The following is a 19,909-nucleotide window of genomic DNA, read 5'->3' on the forward strand; positions in this document are numbered from 1 at the left end:
ATCTCCTCTTGTGCTTTTCTAGTGCATCCTTGTGACTGAAATCCAAGGCTCAGGAGTTCGTGTCCTCACTGAAGCCCCACAGCAGAACTGTACTTCAGGAAAGCAAGTCCTGGGCATACCAGGTAACGTTCAATTCCTGACATTGTTCCACTGAGCTGTCCCAGAGGGAGAATGAGCTGGAATAAAGCAGAACTTGGGGACCCAATATCTGGGCTGTGTATCCGGGCCTGAATCTTTCTTGGAGTGTTTCCTACACACCTGCTGATGTTTCTTTCTGCTTTACACGCCTTCAAACCCTGACTAACCCTTTGCCAATGGCCGGAGATCATCAGAGGAACTGACAAAGGGATCAGTTTCCTTTTTTAATCTCCGTGTGGATATGACCAATCTCTTAATTCTCTCAGCTAAAAATTCTGCAAGAGGTGAGGAGGCAATAGGTGCAACAAATGCCACTGGGTTCAGAAGCTTTACAGAAATAATTAGTGCTGGAAATTGCAACTACTAAATTACCCTGGTTTAATGTGCTACTGGCTGGGCTGTGGCCCTGCACTTTGCCCCAGGCAGGAGGTGGAGCAGAGAGCAGGAACTGCCACCTGCTCCCAACCCACTCCTCCCTCCCGATCCCAATCCTGATCCCATCCCTCCACCCCCACAACGGGCTGGGCATGGCTCAGCCTCGGGGCTTGGTGGTGTTTGGGGGAGGAATAATGCTGAGAGCAGAGCCAAACTGTGCATTCAGTGCCTGTGGCACTGTTCAAGGGGAGCTGGAGCCCCCAGTCAGGCCGGGGGCTCTTCTCTCACCTCTCCTGACTGCTGAGCACCAGGCAGGGTGGCAGGGGGGGAACTGGGCAGAGCCCTGCAGCTCTGCAGGGAAACCACCCTGGGATTAGGGCAAGGACTGACAGAAAGCAAAAGTCAGTGAGCTGAGGGAGTGAGAAAAAGAGCCAAGGGTTTTACAGGTATGTTCTGAAGTAACAAAGGTATTAATTAAGGTGCTGGGGCATGATGCTAAGTCCTTCTGGGGCCCTTGCACATCCTGAGAGGGTCCCTGCCCACAGGGGCAGTTCCTGCCTCAGCACTCACTGAGCCTGACACAGCACCTGAACCCCCACACCCGAGAGCAGCAGGGACACGACTGACCCCCTGGGAAACACTCACAGCCCTGCTCTGGGGGGGACTCTGGCCTGGAGCTGCCTGGGCCTTCACAGCTGCTTCACTCCAATCACCAGGTGAAATCAGTGCTGCAGATACAGAAATTCCAGAAATTCCTGCTCTGGGTTGCCTGTGATGCAAATCAGGGTGTGAGCCTGGGAGAACCAGCACTGATGCTGGTCTCTCCCTGCTTCCTCACAAAAGGAAGGCTTGCTTGTCTTTAAAGAAAATGTGGTTTACCCTCAATTTCTCAGAAAAGAGCAGATAATTGGATGCTACCAACTGGCACGACCCCACGGATGTCCCCAAGCACTTAATTTCCAGGGTGATTTCTGCATTACCTGGTGGGAGGGACTGGGCAGGAGGCCCCAGCAGTGCTGCAGCAACCAGGGTCAGATGGAGCATTGCCTGGTGATTAACTGCAATACTGTATCTTAACAACCTGCACTGTCCTAATCACTGAGTCCAGTCCTCTGGCACTCCCTTACTGACTGTCTGAATGCACGTTCCCTGCCCGGAAGGAAAACTTCTCTGTTTTCCAAAGGCACCGTTGTTTGCACCTTTCCCAAATTCTGGCAAAATGTGTTTGACAGTAACTCCACAGTCAGGGATTTGCCACAGCACTTTTAGATCTCCACATGTATTCCTTATTTTCAAGTCCAACACATACACTGCAGTTTAACTAAGAAAAAACAGGGTTTTTTCTCATCTGTCATCTCTTTATCACTCGTTCTTGGTAAGGGACCAGGGAATTCATGAGAGGCAGATGCTGCCCTCAGCTCCAGTGAGGAGATTATTTATAGTGTCCTGCAAGAGCTACACCCTGGCTGCTCACGCCAGGCAGTTGTTACAGGCATGTGCCACTTTTCTGAAGGAGTCTGTAATACAAACTCCTCCTGGATTTCTAGCACATCACTGGGATTATAAATACTGCTGAGGTTAGAAATCAGATGAACAGCTCTGTCTAGTGGCAATTGCAATAACTACATCAGAAGGTCGTTATTTCTAACAGAATTCATCCCATATGTGTTGAATAAAAGGAGTTTAAAAATAGCTGCTTGGTTTGCTTTTCCACATGGCAAATGCTCCGAGTACTTCTGGAGACACGGGATAAACATGTGAGGCCACACTCTGCCATGAGCTTTCTGTTCTTTTAAGAGCTTTGCTGCCTTTATTTAATTTTCAGCAAAAGCAATAAAAATCCCTGAGGCTTTGCCATTCCCAAAGCTGTGGTTGGGATCTGGAGGGCCCTGTGCTTCCCTCCTGCTGAGGTGTTTGGTGCTGGATGTCCCAAATCCATCCCAGCTCACCAGCCCATCGTATGGCACAGGATCAGGAGTCACTTTGGTTTGGGTTTTGGGCAAGTTCCACGGTACTGCTCTGTAGTACTTAACAAAACCACACCAGTGGGGAAATGACTCTGGACATTGCCAGAAACTGGGGGTGGGGGATCCCCCACTCGATCAGTTTTAAGGCTGGACAGGTCCCGAGGCTCAGGTGAATGTGTTGGACCCCACAGCTGGTTAAACCCCTTTTGTGCTCTGCTGTGGCACTGGCACTGAGCAGTCGGGGTGGGGGCAGAGCTCCCTGCTCACGTGCTCCCGGTCCTCAGTAGCTCTAAGGTGTCACCTCTGGAAAGTCTGAGCAGTCTCACACCCACCCACTGGGTCTGGCTGTCCCTGCTCTGTCCCACGGGCCGTGAGCTCAGCGAGGTGAGAGCTTTGGGAGCCCAGAGCCCCCACCCGCCTCCTCCACCCCCCCACTCTCATCGACCCTAATCTCTGCTTAGAGAGGGATTCAAAGTGCACTTGTATGTAAGATGGTGGTGGTAAGAAAACACCTTTCTACCAAAAGGGAAAATGGCTGTGAAGGGAGAAGGTAGTGAAGCTGCTGGAATTATAACTGAGTGGTTTGTGTTGGGCATGTGTGCGTGCACCTGGATCTGAGACTACAACTGCTTGTGTTAACTGTGCTAAACCAGGATTAGTAACCACAAATAATAAAGAGAGTGCATAAATTGTTTCGGGGTAAAGATTCAGCATGTATCCTTGTTTAGCAACTTCAGTTTACTGATCAGAGGTCAGAGCCCAAAAGAGGGAAGGAGAGCTCACCAGAAGTTGCTCCAGATTTCGGATGAGCTGACAGCAGAGAGCACTGTGTGCTGCCTGTGTGCCCAGGTCAGAGCTAAAGAGCAGATGCTGCAGATTGCAAAACAAATGGCACATCCTTTTATATTTAAATCTCTCTTGAAACAAGGACTCTGCCCTTTCTCAGCAGGCAAGGCTTTATTCCTTACCACGGCAAGCAGGTAGAGACAAATAAAGCCGTGACTAGTCGAGAGTGCAGCACAACTTTCATATGGACCCTAAACTTGCAGGTTTGTCTGAAATCTCCAGGGAAGCCAAGAGACTTTTACAAAGGACTGAGTTCCTGTTAAATTTGCTCCTCCCTGCAGCAGCATCGCGGCAGTCCTGGCTCACTTTGCATAGCAAAGCCTGGAGATAAGGGAGAGAAATGCTCACAGAAACCCGCAGCTCCCTGCCCGGGAGCGATTCCGGACTTACATTCCACTGCTTTTCTGGACTGTGGCTTTATCCCGGTTCCCTGCAAGTGCTTTCTCTGTGTGCCCCATCACCTGGGCTGTTGCCTTTCTCTGTCACACCCCAGGTTGAATCTGGAGAATTGGGTTTTTCAGTTATTTCTGTCCAACATTTTGAAGCTGCAGGTCCTGGATCGTCTCCTTTCTCTCCCTCTCCCTTGTGCTGGATTTTCTTTCTTAGATCTCCTTCTTTAAGTTGTGACTCATTTCACTCTTTGAGAGCTCTCATTTGGCATCTCCCATGCTGTCTGCCTGCCAATTCCTTGCAATCCCCATGTCTCTCTGCACTATGTTCCTTGGCCACTTGCCAATTCTCAGGCTTTAAACTTCAGTATTTCTAGGATCTGCTCTCCTGAGATTTTTTTCCTTTTTTATTTCCTCTCCATTTTTAATATTTCTAACCATTTCTCCTTTGACCCTGTGCTGAACTCTCTCTAGGCACAAGGAAAATAAGAAGGTTCTTTTGTGACCTGAATTCCAAAAGGGTAGTGTAGAGGTTTGTTTCAATATGCTCCTGGAGGCTTTGCCCAAAGTGCAAGGGGCTCTCAGCTGCCTCTTTAAAGAGAAAGGTCTGTAGATAAACTGAAATTCAGAGTTTTAATATGCTCCAATGGTCTGTGTATGCTAAACACTTCCATTTTTGACAGCCTTGGGGAAGGTAAGAGCTTTATTGTGTTCTTCCTATTTGCTATAAAGGGCATTCCCACAAACAATCAAGTACAACCGAATGAGGGATGCTTGCTAATTTACAGGGGAAAAGAAATTCAGAGATGTTTTTCCATGTCAACCCTTTGATCAGTACTGCAAATTTGGAGTGAGTTTGTCAGTTCAAATGCTCACATCTGTGCCTCTTTACTGATGGTAGTTCCTCTGTTCTCCTTACAAACACATCTGAGTCTTCCTTCAAGCTCACTTCTGCTCTGAAATTCTGTTACTGCTCTTGCGGTTCCAGTTCCTATCAAAGGGCTGGTTTGCTGCTTTTTGATATAACAAAAATGTCTCTGTCGATAACACATAGAACAGACTTGCATATTTTAACATTAAATGGTCACAGTCATTCTCTCATACTCTTATTTTCCCTTACAATCCCAGACTGGTTTGGGTTGGGATGGATCTCAAAGCCCACCCAGTGCCACCCCCTGACATGGGCAGGGACACCTTCCACCAGCCCATGTTGCTCCAAGCCCCATCCAACCTGGCCTGGGACACTTCCAGGGATGGGGCAGCCACAGCTGCTCTGGGCAATGGTTCCTAAAAGAAGAAGCCCTTGTGCCCACTCCAGCCAGACACCTAAGTCCTGTTGAAGATGACTTGTTGACTTGCATAAGGTTTTGTACCTTCAGATCTTTCCAGCAGTGACTGTGTGGGGCCAACCTCAGCACCCTCTGGACCTTCTCCTGCCCAAAGGGCTCATCGCCTCCTCCTGCTCTGGAGCCAGGGCTCCTGGGCTGTGCTGGTGGCCCCAGGTCCAATTACTTGGCATAATAATTTTGATTATATTGATCACTCATGATGTGAGTGGTCACCTGAGTCAAACGCTACATTTTTTTTTTACATAATTAGATATCTATAATTTCCTTTATGGTAACATCACCCTCAGCAAATCCCCTGGGGGAGCTGTTCCTGTGCATATACACACATTCTCCTGTCTGTGTATATGTCTGAAAGTACAAATGCTATGGACGTGGTTTCTGGGTAGGCAGGAAAATATGGTTCCCAGGCATTTCTCCCAGAGAAAGGGTTGTAGAACAGGCAGAGACAGTCTGGTGGTTGTCTGTCCTACACTTGGCTCCTTCAGCTCTCTCTCTGGAGCAGACCCCCTTCACACAGCCCTCAGGGTCCTTTGCTGAGCCCAAGCCTGACCAGGAGATCAGGTTCATGCTGGCCCAGTGCTGGCCCTGGGAGTCAGCCCAGGCTGTTCCACACCTCCCAGCTAACAGCCAGGGGGGTTGTTTGGCTTTGCCTGAGGATTCTTATGAACTCCAAGTCCAGTGCTAAACTGTGCAGATTTCTCTATGACAGGTTCTTGAATAGTCTCATGATGATTTAGTGTTTTTATAAATAACTGTTCTCTATTGACTCTCCTGAGTTGCATTGACAGCAGCGGGACTCTTGTTACAGTGTGTTGTGTTTCTTATTAATTCCACATGTGTTCATCACAGTTGAAATACTGCAGTGAATACCAGAGGAATTATGCCTTAAGTGGAGTCTGAAATGTAAATCTCAGGGTGCTGCACTCCAGTGATTCATCCAAACAGCCTTTCACTTGTTTACTCCTTAGATTCTTATATGAAAGATACCCAATGTGTAAGGAGAACTGTCACTGTCAGTGCTTGTACTTCGAGCTCCCTGCGAAGGATCACAGCTCTTGCAGCAGCCTTGGTGAACAGAGGGAGCAGGAAGGTCCAAGAACCAAACCTGGGGTTCTGCTGGAGGCAGGAATCTGGGCACAGGCAGTTTGGGTGAGGGTTTCCTGGGGGGGGCTTTCCAGGAGATCACAGGGCTCCAGAACTGCCAAGGATGGTCACGGATTGCTGGGCAGGCAAAGGGGACACCAGGAGAGCCCCATTCCTGTCTGTGCAGGGGGAGGCATGAACTCCAGGACTATGGAGCAGGAATGAAGGGTGGAAGGCTGGAACAGACAAGGACAGTGTGCACGAGGCAGCTCGGGAGTCAAAGGCAACGTGAGAAAAACAGGGGCAGTTGATGTGTTTGCAAATCACACTTGTGTTGCTCCTGGGACCTGTTTAAACCAGTTTATCTCTTACAAACTGCGTTTGTGCAAGGGATTTAATTGTGGTTGGATGAATGCTTGCCACTGTATAACAATCACTCTTTGAAGTGTTTTTTACATTTTTCTGCCTCAGTCCCTAGCCTTAAATCTGAAGTAATATGACTGGCAAGGTAACGTGTGTATATTATTCTGGTCTGTAAATGGAAATAGCTAATAATTAATGTCCAGTAGCAATTATCACACTGGGTGTCTTCACTACAGCTCTATTTTATGCGGGCAGAGTGAAATGGGATTGGGTCAGCAGTAATTTAGCCTGATTAGGAAGGTGGTTTTTGGACTCTCTGATGGACTCCATTTTATCATCTGTCTCCAGGTGAGATCAGTCAGTTGCAGAAAAACCTCTATGAATTCAGCTTGGGCAGTTTTTGGAAGAAGGTGAAAAATGCTGTTAGGAATGAGTTTTAAATTTCCAGGGAGGCTGGGGAGAAAGGCTCACCCATTTATTATCAAATAGTTTGACCAAGGTCACTTTGGTTTTGCTGAATCTTATCTCCTCAAGGACAGGGAAATCTAACTTTCTCTTCTTCATTTTCTTTTCACATTTCTTCTGGTGCAAGGCTCTTTTTTGGATTAAAATAAGGTGAAAAAAAGAAAAAGTGAACTTAGTTCTTCTGTTGCTACTAGGATAAGCAATGGCCAAGGTCAAACACTTCCATACTTTTTCCACTTTCAAAGTTTTAGTCACACTACAGTTTCAGCTGGAGGCTTGTCAAAGTTAATTGGAAACAAGCTTATCAGTCTAGGAATGTAAGTCATGAACTTCTTCTGCTCTTTATCTACCTCAAGAATTTGAATGGAGGAGAAACAAAGGATTCAGAGGCCTTGGATTGGTGTCCTGGCTGTCTGTCCCTGGTGCAGCACAGCAGGTCCATGCCAGCCCAGCTCAGCCCAGCCTGTCATCCCTGGGGCAGGAAGCTGAGCTGTGTCTGCTCTGGCACTGACAGGGGTGTGCTGCTGGCTGGGCACCGGGCAAGCCAGAGGGTCCTGGAGCAAGGGAAGGAAGGAAGGAAGCTGTTCCCTTTTTCCTTGCTAGCAGGGAACGGGCAGTGGCAAAACCATTCTCTGAAGCTGCTCCAGTGGGATTCCTGCCGTAGCTCCATAAAGCTCTGCCCCTGATCACTGTGCCATGAGGTGAGGGCACTGCCAGGCCCGTTGGCTGCGCTCAGCCCCGCTCTGCCCATCCCGGCGTTCCCAGCACAGACCTCCCCTGAGGAGCAGACGGGTGTGACTGGCCCAGACCTGCCAGTGAGCAGCACTGCTGGCTGAGGGCAGGCACACCTCTGCCTGCTGACAGGTCAGTGCTTCCTCCAGCACAGGGAACCTGAGGGCACTTGGTGTCTCAGTGGTGCCAGGAGAAAGGCTGCTCCTCCAGCTCAGGCCCTGTCTGGACTTGGAAGACTTGCCCAACATATGACTTAGATTGGGGTGATGCAGGAACAGCATCTCCTGTAGCCTGGGGACAACACTCCATGGAGCTGGGACCACCCCAGGGCCACTCAAGGGGGGATCCCTGTGCTGGGGAAGGGATGCACCATGGACTGTGCTGGTGCCCTGCAACTGCTGCTGGACCTCATCCTGCTGCCCTGAGAGCCCTGACTGCAGCCCCCGGGGCAGAGGGCACGGCAAGGAGCCCGGCAGGGACTTTCTCTCCAACTGAGGACATCCAAACAGAACCCTTATTTGTTAAAGTGATTAAGTCATCTGTTCATTTTCACTGACTGGGGTTTGGCCTGTGAATACACAAGTTGGAACTGCCTGTTCTTCACTTGTTTTTCCATGTCTTGGACATTCTCACTCCAGTCATGTTTTGTTCCATCTCATCCATTTCCCTGTAAGACACAGTGTCTGCTAAGGCTTAATAAATAAATGAATCTTCAAGGCAGGACACTTGTGCTCTCTGTCTTACCCTTAATAGGTGTTGAGATGTGTGAAATAATGCCTGAGTTTTTTAAGAATCATAGCAACTATCTCTACTTTACACGTTACTATTTTTTAAAAGGACTTCATTTCTAATTTTATTCTCTATTAAGTAAACAGTCTTTAATAGTGTTTATCACAAAGGCACATTTAAATCTGTTCCATTCTATTCTGGTTTCTCTGAACAGGCTTTTCACTTCTCCACAGAAAACAGGAATGGACAAAATGTGAAGCATGTCTGAGTGAAATGATGGTTCGTGGCCTGGTGGGGAAATGGATCTTTTTAAAGTAATATCTTGTAATCTTTCTCCTAATGGATTTGGAAGGTCCCTGCTTTGTGCTTGTCCATGTGGGGCTGGTATAGCTGCTAGCTCAGCTGCCTCTGTTTGGATTTGTGAAGAGCTTTTCCTACTGTATATTTTAAATACAGAACTAAAACCATGCTGAGCTTTTCTTCTGCCCTGACAGAAGCTTTTATGTGTGAGCAGTGGCTGCCTCCCATTTGCTGTCCTGTGCCTGAGTCCTGGGCAAAGCTGGGTATGTTTTGGGAACAGCCAGCCTGGCATTCCCTGTGGTTACTAGGAGCTTCTGAAGGAACAGCTCATTCTGGGATTCATTATCTGCCTGTCCTCCCTCTGCATAAATGAGGGAAACATCTGTTCCCTTTGGGAGGGAGAGGGACAATGGAGACCAGTGGCTCGGGTAAAGGGACCCCGACTCTTTGTCAGTGGCAGGTCAGCTGTGAACACTCGTGTTTCCCAACAGCCATGGGCTGCACGGAGGTGCTGATGCTCTGGGCACACCTCAGCTCTGGGCACACCCTCAGCTCTGTGCCCTCCCCAGCTGGGCTCAGTGCAGGGCTGAGAACAGTAACCTGTCCTTGGTTATCTCCCCAAATCACCGTCCCTCTGCCCGCTGTCTGTGCTGGGTGTGGGGGGTAACACCCTGCTGTGACCTGGGGCCACATTTCCCTCACACACCAACAGAGGAAGGATGGGGAGCTTTCCCTGTTCTTGGCTCCCACCAAAACAATCAGGATGGGGACATTGTCCTGTCCTTGGCTCCACTGGCCTATCCAAGCAGGGCGAGGGCTGCCAACAAGACATGTGTTATCACATGAATGAGATTCCCATGGCAGGGATGGAGCCGAAGGCTCACCACTTAAAAATGTGATTTAATGCTTTTAATGGATTAAGGCCATACTCTTATCGAGCTTTCTGCCAAGGAAAAAAAGAACCACAATTGTGTTTTATGAAAACAAGGTAAATGACCAGATTTGGAGCAGTTCAGGCTTAAACAAACACCACCTGTGTAGGAGCAGAGGGGCTGCAAACTGATGCTCTAATTTGTTGAAGACTGTGAGATTAACTGAAATGTGGTGGGAAAGAATTATTGGTGTGGCGTTTATAAAAGCAAGGTCCTGCAGGACTGAGATGTGTGAGACTGGAAAGAAAGGTTTTCCTTATTGTTACCTTCTCCCTTTCCTGTGGGTATAGAATGTCCTGTAACAACTGCGGATTTTAAACTGAAAATCTGATTTCTTTCTGTGTTCAACCTTTGTATGTGGTGACATAAAAGAGAGGAGAACTGAGACACACTTTTTTTTTGTTAGTTTTTTTTCCGCAAGCCTGTTTGGTTCAAAATGCCAAATATATTGGTACTTAAACTCCCTCCAGGTGCAATCATTCAAGGAGTTTAATAAATCAGGTATGGACTGTTGTTAAAACACACTGTTCTTTCTGAAATCAATACCATGGATTAAATCAGTTGGGTAATTAAGAACCAGAATTTGACTGTGCAAAGGGCAAAGTTTTTAATTATATGATGTGATGTGATATGACATTAATATTGTATATTCACTCAACGTAGGACCCTGTGAGAAAGGCTATTTTTGGACTGAAATTTTAAAGCAGACCTCCTTTGCTGTAATACAATGTACTTCCAGTAAACCTCCTGTGTTTCAAAGATCAGCTTTCCAAATTCTGTGTCCCAGGAGCTTGCTCTTTATGTGTTTTTTCCCACTATTGGAAGAATCTCAGTTTTTGCAGTTTTAGTTTCAGATGGGCCAGCTACAGGGAGGGAGTTTATTCCAAGAATATCAGTGTGGGTTTTATCATTGTGATTGGGCTGCTCTGTTAATGGTTTACTTAAAACAAAGAGATCTTTGCTGTGGCATTTGCTGCCCAGTCATAACTATCTGGAGTATTTCAAGTATTCCCAGGTTTTCACTCACCAGGATAAGAGCATCTGCAGCTGGCTGTTCTTTCTAATGTCTCTGGCTTCTGCCTTGAATGTTTCTCTGGGAATTCTCAGGAGCTTTGGGAATGGCTTTCTGAACTCTCCCTCACTGAGTGGCTGTAGCTGGACACCCAGCAGGCTGCTGGGGCTGACCCTGAGCTCCAGGCACAGCCCAGAAACCAGCCAGGAGGCTCCTGGTGCCCCAACAGAACGGCCCCTGAGTGACCCCCGGCCTCGGGGCAGGAACAGCTCAGTGCAAACTGTGCAAAAACTTTTGCTGGTTGTCACCAGCGTGGCCAGGCCAGGAAGGGCCCCGGAGCCCCTCTCCCTGTGGTGGCCACGGGCTGGTGCCGCAGCCACGGGCACGGCTGGTGCTGGTCCCTCACAGAGCAGCTGAGCTGTGCCCTCGGAGGGGCTGAGCTGTGCCCTTGGAGGGGCTGAGCTGTGCCCTTGGAGGGGCTGGGGCACTGGGGGCACTGGGGGCACTGGGGGCACTGGGGGCACTGGGGGCACTGGGCACTGCTCAGACCCACGCAGCAGGGACTGGGACACTGGTGTGCCACTGCTCCGTGTTTCTGCCTTGTCTTCTGAGAGAACCTCAATGTTCCCACTCCTCATGACGTTTTTGTGCTGACCAAATGGTTTTGGTGCATTTCAGTGATGACAAAAAGGGCTATTCCAGGCGCAGTTCCCTCGTGCCCTGAGGTGCTGCAGGGAATGTTACCATAGAAAGGAATCAAGTTAAACATCAACAGCAAAGTAAAGAGATTCAGGGTACAAGTAGAAGGGTTGTTTGCCTGTTTCATTAAAAAATCCATGTAATTAGTGTTTTGTTCTTCAGATCATTAGTTCCTCTAAAAAATTGGTTTTATCCCACTAAGAAAATGATGCTGTAAAAAAAAGCTATCCCACTGTTTATGGTGGCTGATGGCCTGAGGTCAGTGTGGAAGCTGCTGCAGGACTCCCCTCACATCCCAGCTGGACAAGGGAAACTACAATTTTTATCATATTCCAATTTAAGCTTACATTTTTCTAAAGCTGGCATGTATAAATTGAGCTGAAAAACTAATTCTGAATCAGCAAACTCATTTAGGATCATTTACAGAGGAGCTGGGGCAGAGTTAACTGCAGGGATCATTAAGGATCATTCCTTATACAGCCAGAGAGGTGTGGGTAGTGCCAGGCTGGACTGTCAGACCAAATTCCTTTCCCTTGAGCTTTATTGTGTGGCTGTTGCCAAGTCCCAGGAGTCCATAAGGCACACATACATCAGCACCCAGGGAAATCCATAGAAATATCTGGATGGAAAAACATCTTGTTTGGTAAAATTAACATTCTCTCCCCTCAGCACACGATAGGTCACCTTGTGCAAGCATTTCTATCTGATTTTTAACATCTCTGAACTTAAAATAGTAGCTTTTTACAAGGAGCCCACACAACTCACTGTGAGATGGCTAAATCATGTATTTTGGTTATTTTGCTACTTGAAGAATTGATTAATTATGATACCGAGCAAGTAGGTATTGAGCTGAGTAAACTGGCTTGTAACACATGTTCTTCTCTTCTGTCTTAGAGGGAAAAACATGTTCTCTGTTTCCTTCTAGTGTCTGGCTTTTATCACTGAAAAACAGGGGATCATAAGCTGCATCACAGCATTCCCAAGGAATGTTATCCATGGCTCCAGTGGCTGCTCTGACTGCATGGGGAGGTGCTGAAAGTGGGCCTGAGCAGTGCCAGCTGAATTCAGGACCCTGGGGCAGGGGATGCCAGCAATTTAGTGCCCCTTTTCTTTGTCTAATTTCTTAAGAGGGAAAGAACACGAAGAAACAAGAACAGGAAGCACTGACAGTCTCACGGGCAAACTGCTGCTTGCAGTTCTCTTTTTGGGGTTTCCAAGCAATGAAACAAAAGGTTAATGTTTTTTCTCATGCTTTCAGGCTGCATTTGAAAACATTTTCAGCCTCTTTATTTGTCTTTCATCTCCCGAGAAACTGAATAAAACTGTAGATGAAACAAAAGCACTTTGACACCAGGGATGGATCCAGGCCGTGTATTTAACAGCACAGAGCTCAAGAGGAAGAAGCCAGGCAACATTTTCCGAGAAAGAAACGTTCTTGCTGTATGTCTGGGTACCTTAATCCCCTCCTTCCTTCTTTCTTTATACCCCCGAGGAGCATAATTCAACATTAAAACCCCCTCCATTCCAAATACATAAAGCAGCCTGTAAAAATGAGATCCAAACACAGTGAGACCATGTACAAACATGAGCGGTGCTGGAACAGGAGCCACAATCCACAGACTCTTTCTTGTCACTCAGAAGGCCACAGAGCACTGTCAGCTGTGCTGTGGAACCACCTGGGGGGCTCAGTGCTTCCAGCTGGCTTCCCGAGCTCCCTGGAGCCGCTGCCAGCCGGCACTGAAGGCTCTGCTCAGCCTGAGGGATCACCAACACCTCGGCGGTGCCGTCCTGGTGACTCAGGGCAGCTCGTGTTTTGTTTCCATGGCCATCACCCGGGTGCTGAGCTCCCTTCCAGCTCCAGGTACTTGTAAGGCCTTTGCAAAGCCCGTGGGACTGGGATGAGTCTGTCCCCGTCCTCCGAGAGGCTCTCGCTGTTCCAGCTCTTCCCAACTAGGCAAAGTCCGTGGGCAGCCCCTGCCCGAGCCTGCCCGTGCTGGACCCTGGAAGGAATCCTGTCACTGTGCTGAGCTTTGTCAGAGAAACTTGAAAAGCTTTTCAACTCTTTATTAACATTTATAAACTGGTTTATTCTCCACAGCAGCGATGCTGGGCAAGGTTTCTGCTTATTTTGGGTCCAGCACTGCCTCTCTGGATGAAAGCCTTTTGCAAGGTCTTGATCACCTTCAGTTTGATTTAAGGGTTGAAATCAGTCCGTGACTAATTTTGAAACCAACTTAAAAGCAATAAAAATGTTTTGTCTTTGGGGACTTGTTTTACAGATAAAATGAATCCTCTCAGCCAGACTGGCTGCACAGGCAGAGTGCACTGGCCGCGCTCCTGCATCAGACTCCTTGGCAAAGCAGGACTTGCTCTATCCGCTCGTTTTCCCCCCTTCCTTTTGAAATCAGAGTTCTTTTCTTTTGGGAATCTGTTCTTGGCTCAGTGAGTGTCTCTACGCCCCTCTTCTCTCTCCTTTCAGTCTTGTTAGAAGTGCTGTATGAATTCTCAGACTCTCACTCTGCTCCTGACCTGCTGCTGTTCCAGCTGAAGGGCTTTTCTCTCCTGCAATATCCTGCTTTACACATCCCCGCTCCCTTTGTCTCCCTGATAACTGCACCTATCAGGTCTAGAATTTCGACTGTTTTGTGTGGTAGGTCAGGAAATAAGTCACAGTAAGGTGAAGGATGAAAAAAGGACTTAGATGATAGGATAGAAATTATTTCCAACTAAGAAGAACACTTAAGGTACTGCTAGAAAATAAGAGCTTGACTGGAAAGGAGACAACTTGAGAAACTGAGCTCAGAGAAACCATAGAGATGAATTTTGGCACACCTAACAGCAGAATGAATTCCACTAATTAAAATGTATTTGAGCTAATTAGTGGGATCAGAGTTGAATTAGGAACACCTGTAATAGCTTGGAGAGGAAAGATAATAAGAGAAGTGCCAATTTTTCAGAATGTTTGGAAAAGAAATATCCTCACACACACAGGGGTGCTGAGGTGGTGTGTGGAGAGTGCTCTGTGCATAGCCCAGGGCCAGGCAGGGGGGGGAATGTGAGAGTGGCCTCAGATCTGGGAATTCTGTCCAACTCCTGGTTATTTGGGGCCACTTAGGCCAAACCACAGGCTTGTTGAAGTTCGGAATGAAGGTCCCCCAGCCCCCAGCTCCACATGCATCCATGCATAGTTTCCACTGCAGGGCTGCAGCCAAGGGAGGCGTGGAGCACAGAGGGAGCACAAATGGGAAACTGGAATGTGAGGGGGAAAGGCACACTCCAGAGCTTCAGCTCATTAGAGAAAAACAGGCACGAGCTTCCCTGCCCCGCACTCCAGACCTCCTCCCTGTCTGATTCTGTTGCTATGGCACTCCTAAAATCCCAGCATTTCAATGCAGCAAAGGGGAACTTGGTACATAACTACAGGTTAATCAGGTGTTTGAAACTAAACCAGGTTCAGCATTTCTAAAATCAGCCCAATTACAGAATCACAGAATCATATATGTTGGAAAAGACCTCTAAGATCATGGAGTCCAACCTTTGCCCCATCTCCAGCTTGTCAAGCAGAACTGGGGGGAGCCATCCAATCCAGCCAAGCCATTCCCCAGGGCTCAGGTGTCTCACCCGGGACAGTCAGCTTTGAAAATCTCCGCCTCTGTGTGCAACAGCTGCCCCCTGTGCAGAGCCAGAGAGGCCTGTGGAGTGCCTGGTGTGTTCACAGCCAGCACCGGGCCCTGGAACCTCCCGGGAAGGGCAGGGCAGGCTGGCAAAGTCCAGTGGCACTGCAAGGCTGGGGAGTCACAGCCTGCAGGGGCTGAGAGCAGGTGACTCACCTGCTCCCACTGCAGAGTGACAGTGTGTATCACACATAGAAATCATCACCTATCCTTCAGGAAACAAATAAAAACCACCGGAGTTCTCCATTTATATATATATATTTTAATTCCTATACGAGCAGAATGTTTGTTCCTTAAAAAACAGAGCAAAAATCCCAGCAGAAACCAAACTTAGGCAATAAGCAGCAGCTCTTTGGAGACGTACCCGCAGTAAGGATCCACTCTGCCCCCCGTCACTTGCTCAGACATTTGTGTGCAGCCTCAGGGAGAACAAAGAGAGCAGACCCAGCAATCAGCATCCTTGAGCTGCACAGACTGTCCTTGAAGGCTCCCAGCCTTGCTTGAGTTTCTAATGGCAACCACCAAAACTTTTCAGCTATGGCAAGCAGTGCCTCGATCCTTTTGTTGGGAGATGTCTGAAATCCTCCAAACTCTTTAAACAGTAACATCTTATGAACTATAGTCATCAGATAAAAAAATTTGTATCTACATTTTCAGGGACATTCCATTAACCATTATCCTATAGAAAGGATGGTCTTTGAATTATTGAGAGGGAATTCACTGTTAGAATTTAAATGTGTAAATGGAATCGTAAAATTGGAAAACCAATGAATATAACTAAACTGAAGAGGAAGGGTCAGACTTCTCAGGTTACACATTCTTTCTTACTCTTTTGTCTTTTCATCCCAGTTTAACAGTAAAAGAGCATCTTGTTTCAAATTTCATGGTCCAGGAGCACTAACAGGTTCTTTATTCCTGCAGTGCAATGTGATGTGGTTTTCCCCTAAAAGCTTTTGGTTAATGCTGCAAAGCTTTCTACTACTGCTGATTATTTTAACAACAGCAAAAACAATTCAGAGGAAAACAGAAATAATTACAGAACCTGTCTTCTGCCTTCTTGGGTTGATTTACGGTTAAAATTTGGCTGGGCAGTGTTCAGAGTAAAATCTCTCCCAGCCTACACACCATTGTATGGAGAGGAAAGGGGGCACAAGGTCGGAAGGCTTGACCCTTCCTGCGCCCCATGGCTGCAGTGCTCTGGGATTGCCTGTGTTGCTGGAGCAACCGTTTCCTCCTTGGGAAAACCCTGCTCCTCACATTGGCAAGAGGCTCCACTGCCCTGGTTCATGTCTCTGGACAGGCAGTGAGAGCAGTGCCAGGGGGATTTCAGCAGAGCTCTGTCACACTCACAGCTCGTCCTTTCTTCGCCTGTGCTGACCCCGGCCCTGCTGGGGCTGTGGAGGGGTTTTGGGGGGCAGTAAGAGCCTTATTCCCCTACCTGCTAATTCTGCTCTGATCCGAGCAGGGCTGGCTGTTCTTCAGCTGCCCAAAGCCAGGGAAAGAGAGGAGTTTCAAAAGAATGTTTCTTGTATTATTATTTCCTAGCTGTCAGTTAACACAGATGGGACATGCAGTGATTCCTGGGGGATTAACCAAAAGCTGGGCACTTCCCTTGGAGCCATTTCACCCCTCCCCTCTCTTGGAGGCACAGAGGGCAGATGTTGATGGAAATGCCTCTGAGGAGGCTGGAGGCAGTGGGGGACCACGGGCCCAACCAGCAGCCAGGGTCACCTGCACAGCTCTGAAGCTGTAGGGGTGTTCAGGGCCTGGCTTTGGGAAAGGTTCCAAAGGGATGCAGCATTGCATGGGAATTCTCTCTGCTGCAGTTCCCACTGCACAGGTTCTGTTCCACACCTCCTTGCATCCCAAAACTGGCTGAGGGACAGAGTACGGGTTAGGGAGCACTGACTCAGCAAACTGAGTCAGTTTATTTAGAAACACTGAATTACAGGTGTGTCCCAACATCTCCAGGTGTTTGCAGCATTGAAGAGCTCCAGCCCAGCACACGCCAGAGACAGCCCAGAGCTGGAGGGGAGGTTTGAGATGGTTCTGAAATTGGACATACAAAGTGTCCACGGATTCGTCTTCCTCTTCTCTCGTTTGACAGAAAGCACAGGCCCGACTCCGAGTCTTTACACATCTCCTGTAAGTTACTGCATGAACATTTACATTTTCACATTCAGATCTTACACAAAAGTATATATTGAACCCTGTAACCCTTCCAAAGTGATGTTTAATATGACTATTATTTGTGGGCTTGTTATCAGGTTTGGGCACTGCTACACAAGTGTCTCAGTGATTTCACACTGTGACCTGGCTTTGTAGGATGGGTTATTACTATGTTTACATTTCTTTCTTCTCTTATATTATAGAGTTGATTTTACTTTTCTTATGATGGCAATTTTGTTGTAAGGTTTTACTTCTCTTTTACTGTGTATGAAATGGAACACTGAGGTGCAACCAAAATTACCCTTGTAATTGCAGCACAGTGAATAAGTATGTGCAAGAGAATAATCTTGTAAAAGCTGATTACCTTGGTTATTAATAATTAGGATTTGTGAGTTAAGTAATATGGAGCAGCTATATCCAATTCCTTGGCAATTTCATGTAGACAGCTGAGAGATAATTTTAGAAATAATCCAGTGTGAAATCCCAATTGACAACTGAACCAGCATTTTAAGGTCTGCCTGTGGCTTCTCCCTGTGCTTTGGCTGTTTAAAGCTGGAGTGGCAATTTGCAGTTTTCTCTCATGTGTGGGACATAAAAATTTGCCCATTTTAATTTCTTTGTGCTTTGCTTAATTTGATTCTTAGAAAGATTTTTGTTTTCCCTGGGATCTCCTGGGAGAAGAATTAATATATCTGAGGTTTGTATGCATGTACATGGGGTTGGCTGTTCCTTATGTTTCCTTCTGTATTTTTGTCTGATGGTTTATTACCTACTAAACAGGCTTAGTGTAAATAATATTTTTATACCTTTGAAAATATCACAGAGCACTTCTAATCTACTCTATTCTTTTCTGATTTGGTGATACACGAACTCTTGCAAGTCTGGAGAGAACAGTTACAAATCTAATGGTTTTTTGGCCCTTCTGCAAGTTTATCCAGGAGCCTAAGTGGGTGCCCATCCATAAAAAACCAAGTAATTTTGTTGAGCACTCCCCAAAACTCTCTCCTCCACCCCCAGGAGTCCTCCAGTCCTGCACCTGCCAGGCACTTAGCATACATCATCACTGGTGAGTCCAAGCTCTAATCAAAGCTTTTGGGATTGCTCTTTCAGTTCAAGTCTCAGCAGAAATCAAGTCTGCATCTCACAGTTGATGAAAGGAGGGCCCTGCCAGTCAGGGGTGAGGTAACTTGCTCAGCCTAACAAAGCCTTCCCTGGTCCCCCTGCAGAGTGTTTCCTGAGGGCCACTCACATGGAAATGACCTGAATGGTTCCCCCCAGCTCCAGCAGCAGAGCTCTGCGGGAAGGGCAGGACTAACACAGCAGGTATGAGCTGTGTCCTTGGGTGCCTCCTGGCCCAGCTCCAGAGCTCTGCACTGCAGAGTCCCAGGCTGTGGAGGCAGAGCTTGGGCTCCAGGGTCTCCAAATATTCCAGGTGTTACTGTTCTGCCAGTCCAGAGTGGATGTGTTAATCACATGGGAACAGAATCAGGCCTAGGTTTTGTCTTTCATGCACTTGAGGGAAGCCTGAAAAGCAGTTTAGCTTTGTGATGTAATACCAGGGAAGTATTTAAAATTTTATTTTACATTCATGTCCAATGTGACATTTAATAGTGGAGCTAAATAATTATTCATGCTAAATGCTCCACATGCTCTGACAAGATGTTTTTTAAAACATAGGGATCATTATTTTTTTCCAATGGAAGCAGAGCAGATTTTTAACTGCAGAGGAGCAGGCAGTGAAGCAAGGGCATGTTGTAATTATTACTGAATGTAATAGAACAGAAAATCATCCATGTCACTTCTGTCAGGGACTCTGCTGAGGCTGTGCCTTGTGGAGCACAGGGACCCCTGGCCGGGCTGCCAGAGCACGTGTGCCATGATGGAAGAAGACAAGGCCTGTGCAGCCGCCAGCACAGGAACATGAGCATGCCTTTATTTTGCTTTTTAAAACTTACTCTGTTCTCCTCAGATGTATGGTGAAGTTACCAAAGTCACAGTTAAGTTTCACCATTTTTACAGACACAGTGTTTCCGACTGACGTGTCAGAATTCCCAGCAGATTCATGGTTTACGTCCTATTTTTTTACCACAAAGCTGCTCCTTTCCCAGCTTTCTCCCAGCACTCCAGCCCGAGCCAGGCAGGTGCAACGTGTTCCCTAATGAACGAGCAGGTGGGGGGCACAGGGGCCCCGCGAGCCTCTGCCTGGGCGGGCACAGTGAGGTGGGACACAGGGATGGCACCACTGCACAGCCCAGGTGGGACACAGGGATGGCATCGCCGCACGCGACTGCCGTCGTGGCCACGTGTCAAGGGGAAATTCCAACCTTTTTCCCATGTGGTGGGTATGGTGGGTCCTGCAGCGAGAAGCCCGGGGCTGGGGCAGCGCTGTGCCGCCAACCCGCCCTGCCCGCGGCGCTGCCGTAACCCTGCGGTGAGTCAGCCCAGCTGCCGGCACCGCGCTCACCCCGCGCCCTCGGGGCGGCACCGCCGGGACCCCGCTCCTCCCGCCACTTGCGGGCAGGGGAGAGCCCCGGGACCCCGCTCCTCCCGCCACCTGCGGGCAGGGGAGGCCCCGGCCGGCGGGCGCAGGGGCTGTGCCGGCGGCGGAAGCGCCGCTCCGCCCGCCCCCGGCCGAGCCGCAGGTGGGGCGGGAGCGGCCTCGGGAGCGGCCCCGGCAGCGAGCGGCG

The 19,909-nt window shown here is 48.2% G+C and overlaps 1 long non-coding RNA gene across 3 annotated transcripts in view; it reads left to right on the plus strand.

The window, feature by feature from the left end:
• The window catches only part of LOC116791956, an 81,975-nt gene extending 62,183 nt beyond the window's left edge, over positions 1–19,792 (plus strand). For all 3 annotated transcript variants that reach the window (XR_004358909.1, XR_004358911.1, XR_004358910.1), the window contains exons 3-4: positions 23–122; positions 17,025–19,792. This is a non-coding gene — a long non-coding RNA (uncharacterized LOC116791956). The remainder of the gene's footprint in view (positions 1–22; positions 123–17,024) is intronic.
• The last annotated feature ends 117 nt before the right edge of the window (positions 19,793–19,909 follow it).

Source organism: Chiroxiphia lanceolata, chromosome 10, assembly GCF_009829145.1.
Source record: "Chiroxiphia lanceolata isolate bChiLan1 chromosome 10, bChiLan1.pri, whole genome shotgun sequence".
Taxonomy (NCBI): Eukaryota; Metazoa; Chordata; class Aves; order Passeriformes; family Pipridae; genus Chiroxiphia; species Chiroxiphia lanceolata.